Genomic DNA, 6,463 nt, shown 5'->3' on the forward strand with positions numbered 1-6,463 from the left:
TTTTTAATGGCATGACGATCTCTCTTGTAATTGTCTCATTATTCGAGCCAATTTAATAGTACGTCCATCTTGGTTGACAGTGCACACACCTCTTCTAGCACTCATTCGCTCTTATTGCATGATTGAATGTTGCATTGGACCAGCCTTGATTAGTGGCTTTCTTTTCCATAAGAGTTTCAGCTTTTCCAAGGGTGAGTGACATAAATGATCTTCCAACAGTGGCACCAAGTTGTTCATGAGCTTTCTAAGTTAATCCATGATAGAAACTTTGCATGAGCAACCAATCTTCCATTCCATGATGAGGACAATCTAAAACATATTCTTGGAAATGTTCCCATGCTTCTAGAATGGTCTCTCCCTTCTGCTATTGGAAATTGGAAATCTTTTCTCTTAAGGCATTGGTCTTGCCTATAGGGAAGAATTTTTTTAGGAAGGATTTCGAACATTTTGCCCATGTATTGATGTTATCTTTGTTGGTGTAGAACCATTGCTTCGCCTTTCCCACTAGTGAGAGTGGAAAGAGGCGGAGTAGTATGATATCTTGAGCAACGTCCTTTATGGTGATTGTGCTGCTTATCTCTAGGAAATTCTAAAGATGAGCACTAGCATCTTCATGTGCCTTTCCACTGAATGAAGTAGCTTACACCATGTTGATGAGGCTTGGCTTGAGCTTGAACTCAAGGTTGTTAGTTTTGAGTGTTGGTCCAGTGTGGATGTTCTTAGTGCTTAGAGTAGAGAATTCATGTAGAGTCTTTTCAGCCATAGCTTCATAAACTGGTGTTGAGATTCCTCTTGATTGGTTGATTTTGATTGATAGTTGTTAGTGAATCACAACCAATCCTACCGCACACGTGCCTCTTCTTCCTTGGAGCCATCAATCACCACCAACCTTTCCCAAAAGGTTGTTTCTTTCTATCATATTAGAAGTGCTAGATTACATTTAGTGTATACAAATGTACCAAAAGGTTGATTTTTTCTATATGCATGAGTTGGGGATAAATGATATGAAGCATAGAAATGTATTAAGTATGTAAACTTTCTGATTTTTATTGCTTGCAAAACACACCTTTTATATATTTAACAGGTGTACAAGCCATGTGTTAGTTTTGGTTCAGTAGATGTAATCATATTCATTTGAATGTTAATATTGGTTCCTATTTCGATATGAAGTATAGTTTTACAAATGTTTTACTAAATGTTGAATGCTTGCTACATAAAAAGGGAATTCTAACAATACACCCTTATGTCATGACTTAGATAAATTCATCCACATTCGTTAGCGATGGATAAAGAAACGACAACAAACGAAGCAGATAAGTTGGAGTGGTTGTCGAATGACGATGGCAATGACACGTCATCGACCTCATTGGAAGAAGCTTTGAATCCTAGTCCTAGGCCTGACCGTAGAGCATTGAGGGCCAAACTTGAGGACTCAGAATACGATCCGACCGAGGATGAAAGCCTATACTTGCTATCAGTTGACCACATTTATTTTTCACATAAGTATGTGAGCATTTTCCTTATTTTTTATATCCATAGGTGCATGTGTCTACCCATATGCCTAGGCAAAACATAGAGCAATCACAGACATAGATAGAGATTATAGTTACATCATCCGCTCCTTAGAGAGAGAAATGAAAGCGAGGGCAAAGAATTTGGAACAAGTTCCCTAAAGGACAGACTATTGTTGTAGAAGTGGTTAGCCCTATCAGCGAGCCCATACAACCTGATGGCATATGCTCCCGCTTTGCAAGCGCAATAGGAGCAGCAGTCCAAGACATTTTGGATTGCTTAATACAGCATTGGAATGATGTGCCCGCTAGTGAGAAGACCAAGATATGGAAGAAGATGATGGGGGCATTTAGTTTCCCTCGTGATTCAAAAGAGCTTGTCAAGAAGTTGGCAATGAAACATGCGGCAAAAAGTTTCTGATGTTGGAGGTCCCAATAAAATACTAGTTTTCGACTAAAGGGTCGTCCACCATTCAAGGAGTTTGGGAAGATCAAACCTGATCAATGGCAAAGGTTTTGTGAACAGAAGTCCACATTTGAGGCCTTAGCCTTGAGTGTCTTGAACAATGAGCTCATGAAGAAGAACATTCACCCTCACCATCTCGGCTCGGCTGGATATGGCCCGAAGGTTGAAAGTGGAGAGTAGAGGCTGAGGCTGCTAGGGAAGCTGGTGTTCCATATAAATATGAGGGCTTAGAAGAATGCACACTGAACTAGGTTAGAGCTAGGGAAGTTAAGGACAAAGAAATTGGGCATTTAGTAATCCTAGATGCACGTACTGAAGCAGCCGTGGAGGCCATAAAGGCACTTGCTCAAAAGAAAATGCAAGGCGAAGTTAAACCCAGACGGGAGGTGGATGAGCTTAGTGTCACCCTAGGCAACAAGGAACACCTTGGCCATGTGCGGGGCGTCTCCTCCAAGCTGGGACTTAAGCATGGTTTTCCACAGGAGGCGAGTAGCTATAGAACAAGGCAATGCTATAAGGATGACCTTTTTGACACCCTTTGCAAGAAGGCCAACGCATATATTAATGAAAAGATTAATTAGTTGAAAGCTTCACAAGGTTTTTCTAGCATGGAGCCAACATCATCTGCAGTGCTAGTGCCAACTAGTGTTGCATCAATCATGCTTGAGACTTTTCCTATGGACACCATTGATAGGCCCACACTATGTGCTCTGCACATTATGTACAACAGGAAGGGGAAGACGGTAAAGGTAGCCAGCGAAACTGCTTATCTAGGGTGCACTATGCACATCAATGTACTTATGGACAATTATGCTAAGGTTGAAGTGCTCTCAGTTTCTCCAAATCATCTCGATTATGAAGTTGAGATCCCTGCTCTTGATGGTGAGACAGTCTTGGGCAATCTTGTTGACTATTTCATTACTTGGCAATGATGAGACATGGTGTTGTTAACCACCCTATCGGGTGCACCTTCTACTTCACGTTAGCTACAATTACCTCAGGTAGAGGAACAAGCAGAAATAGGCCCCATGGGTGAAGCATGTGCGCAATTGTCACCGACATATGAGCAGCAGATGATGGATCCGTTCATAGATGTTTCAGTAGTCCAGGCAAACCCCAATCTTAGCTTCTCCTATGAATAATTCATGGAAGATATCATCATAGGAATGAGAGTACCTGAGTTTGAGGAAGCATGCAATGAAGAGGCACATCAGGACCAGACTCAACAAGGAACATACCAAGTGTTAGGGGCAGCGCTCCGCCAGGACCAGACTCAATAAGGAACATAACAAGTGTTAGGGGGCAGTGCTCCACCATCTCTGCCATCGCCACCCCCACCCCCATCGGAACCACTTTCATAGGGAGGAATTGTTGCGCCAGAACCACCACCATCACCACCCCAACTAGCACTACTTTCGTAGGTACAAACTAAGATGCCAGCACCTTCACCTCCACCACCTTCGAAGCCACAAATGATTGTGCCCCCACACCCACTGCAACCACAAACAGTGATGCTACAAATGTTTCTTAAGATGGTGAGAGAATTTGAGAAGGGTAGCAACCCGCCCGATGTTGGCATATCTATGATGTGGAGGTCTCTTGGCAAAAAGAACCCCTAGGACGCTTCTGTAATCAAGGGCAAGGTGGTGCCTTCATTAGCTTGAAATGCCAAGGCTAGCATGGCTAAGGAAGGATCTAGAACAATCTTTGGTGGCCAACACTATTTGAGCCAAACCCTGGCGAGCGTTGAATTCGTTAAAGACATGATGGAACAAAATAGTCCAGAGTGCCCCTATGAATACATGCTAGGCAAGGAATTCCTACCTGATTTTGCCCTAGAATGCAACAAGAGATTGTTACACATGAGGGTCTTTTAGATGTGGTATTTGGAAGTGGTAGAACTTAGTTTTGAAAATTCTACACCGGTAGCGAATATATCATTAGTAGCATAATTCACCGGCATTGACTCTATCTTTTGAGGACATTCAATTTTTATACTGATAGAAGAGACTTGATGTAAGTCAGATTACCCTATGGTGCATGTAAGTAGTGTTTTCTTAAACTCATCCTCAAATTTGGTTTTATGTGCTTGTGCTATCCTTTTAACCACCCGTTTGCCTTATTTCATGCAGGAAAGAGTGGATGGATTCGACCAAGTTGAACTTGAGGAACACATACCTTGACCCAAATCTCATTTGTGAGGCACATCACGCTAGACCTCTATTGTGGCAAAATGATCATCCAGCATTTAAGGGTGCCAAGGGCAAGGCGAGAGAGGCAAATAGGAAGGCTTCATACAGGGAAGCAAGGAATGAAGCTACATTATATATCAGGAAGGCGTTCATAGCTCATCAGAGATTCCAATATACAGATGCCCCGTACAATTTTGGGTAAAATCGACTACTATCTTTTTTATGCTATTTGGTAGATGGTTTACATTGACACTATTATCTTTTATGTACTGATGCAGTGATCACTTCATCTTAGCAAGCATCAATTTGAGAGTTGACAAGATTTCCATCTTTGACTCTATGAGAAAAGATAGAAAAATGTACCAAAATTTCATCAATGTGTTACAAACATAAGTAATTGTAGTTCATTACTTGTGACACTATTTTTCATCTGATTATTGTTATAGTGAAATTGATTATTTTGTTCCTTAAATAGCATGTACAGATGGTACGTTAAAGAAGGGGTGCATGACCCAGCGAAGAAGGAGAAGATGGATGTTTGTGTAAATCAATGGGTATGACCATTTTCTAACTCAAATAGCTTCTCATATTCCTTATATAGAAAAATGTGTTTCACTGTATTATTTTTTTGCATGTCACTGACCTGCAGTGCTCGAGGCAACCTACCAAAAGCATGCTTTGTGGCTACTTGTATGTCAATGGATGAGAGCCAACAGGACTTACCACAATAACCCTGAAGACGTAAGCTGCTTGTTGACATTTCTTAGCATCATTTTTTACCAAGTTGGCATCCCTAGCATGATGCCTAAAATGTGTGGTTGGTAATTATTAATGACACTTGTAAATTCAAAGAAAATTATATATGTTAAAGTATCCGCAAGTGCACAGATAATATACCATTGTAGCATTTCACTCGGGAGTATACCGAGTATCGTTATTTATATTTTATCCACAGGGAGGAGCTATGGGATTGTTGGCATAGAGATATTGACAAATATATATACCTATGATAAAACCACTCTCATGCTATGGTAGGGGTAAGTCAAATGATAAACAAATGATAAGTGTGAAGCATTGATAGTAATTCTAGAGATAGAAATAGAGACTCATAAAATGTAGTATAGCTAGGCAGGAGATTTGGTAAGAGCAAAAGATTCCTAAGTAATTCCTTATTTACTAGGTCTTTTGTACACCTAAGTATATACACTCTCATTTATAGCATAATTAACTCTGGATCTATGCATAAGGAACATTACTAAGGAAGATCAAGAATAGAGCTTGTCTCCCTTCGCAACCGTGTTCTACTTGCTCTACAAATGGGGAGTGGACTATAAAGGACTCAATGGGAGTCTCACATCCAAAATCTACCATATGACCTAGAGTGTAGAATGCATCCACAGGTAAACAATATATAAGCACCTTGCTTACATAATGTCGACCACTTAACCCATGTGCGTCATGGGCTAAGTGCTTTGCGAACATATGCATAAACTCATTATCAATCACAACTATATAAAGCATATAACTAGAGCAAACTTGGAACATAATAAATAGCAACATAATATTGAAGTAGCACAAAGTCATAAATAAAGAGATACAATGGCTGTACCAGTCTCCAGACGGTGGATCTACAATCCGGAGCAATAGCCCACACTCTACTTGAACCTTACTAGCTAGCCTATACTAGAACTTGAAGAATTGGAGCTCTATTCTCTTTTCTCTAGAAACCCTAATTTCTGATATGATCTTGACTTATGGCAATGTGCTATAGAGGGGGGCAGGGGCTGGTCATATAGGCCATAGCCTCAATCCTAAGCCCTTGGATCAAACTAACTTGAATAAACGGTGTAGATGCAATCTAGGAGGTGGTGCAGGAACCGACGTCGAAGCAGAGGCTGACATGTGGAATCAGGGGCCGACCGGCCTATAGGTGGGGCCGACCAGCCCCACCTATCATCCCCTCGAGGTCTACCTCAGGGGAATGCCTTTTGGTGGCCTCTGGAACCTTCTAGAGTAGTTTTTGCCACGGATATGCGCGATTTTATTAAACATTTTGATCCCCCTTGCCAGTTTTCTAGAATAACCCTGCTAAAAACACAGATTCACCAAAACTCATAGAAATTGTTTGTTTAAACCCCTAAGTCTACATTGGTGATCCTTTTTATGCATTTATTCAAGTTATGTTGATGGTTTATGATGGATGATAACTACCGTCAACAAACTCCCCCAAGCTTAACCTTTGCTCGTCCCTGAGTAAAGCTAAACTTAACAATGGATCAAAAGTTGTTGTGATG

The 6,463-nt window shown here is 41.0% G+C and overlaps 1 non-coding gene across 1 annotated transcript; it reads left to right on the forward strand.

Annotated features, from left to right (window-relative positions):
* The first annotated feature begins 291 nt into the window (after positions 1 to 291).
* LOC136519326 (small nucleolar RNA R71) lies at positions 292 to 398 on the forward strand. The gene has a single exon (XR_010774877.1). It is a non-coding gene; the product is annotated as a small nucleolar RNA R71 (small nucleolar RNA).
* The last annotated feature ends 6,065 nt before the right edge of the window (positions 399 to 6,463 follow it).

The sequence above is a fragment of the Miscanthus floridulus genome, chromosome 17 (assembly GCF_019320115.1).
Source record: "Miscanthus floridulus cultivar M001 chromosome 17, ASM1932011v1, whole genome shotgun sequence".
Lineage (NCBI taxonomy): Eukaryota > Viridiplantae > Streptophyta > Magnoliopsida > Poales > Poaceae > Miscanthus > Miscanthus floridulus.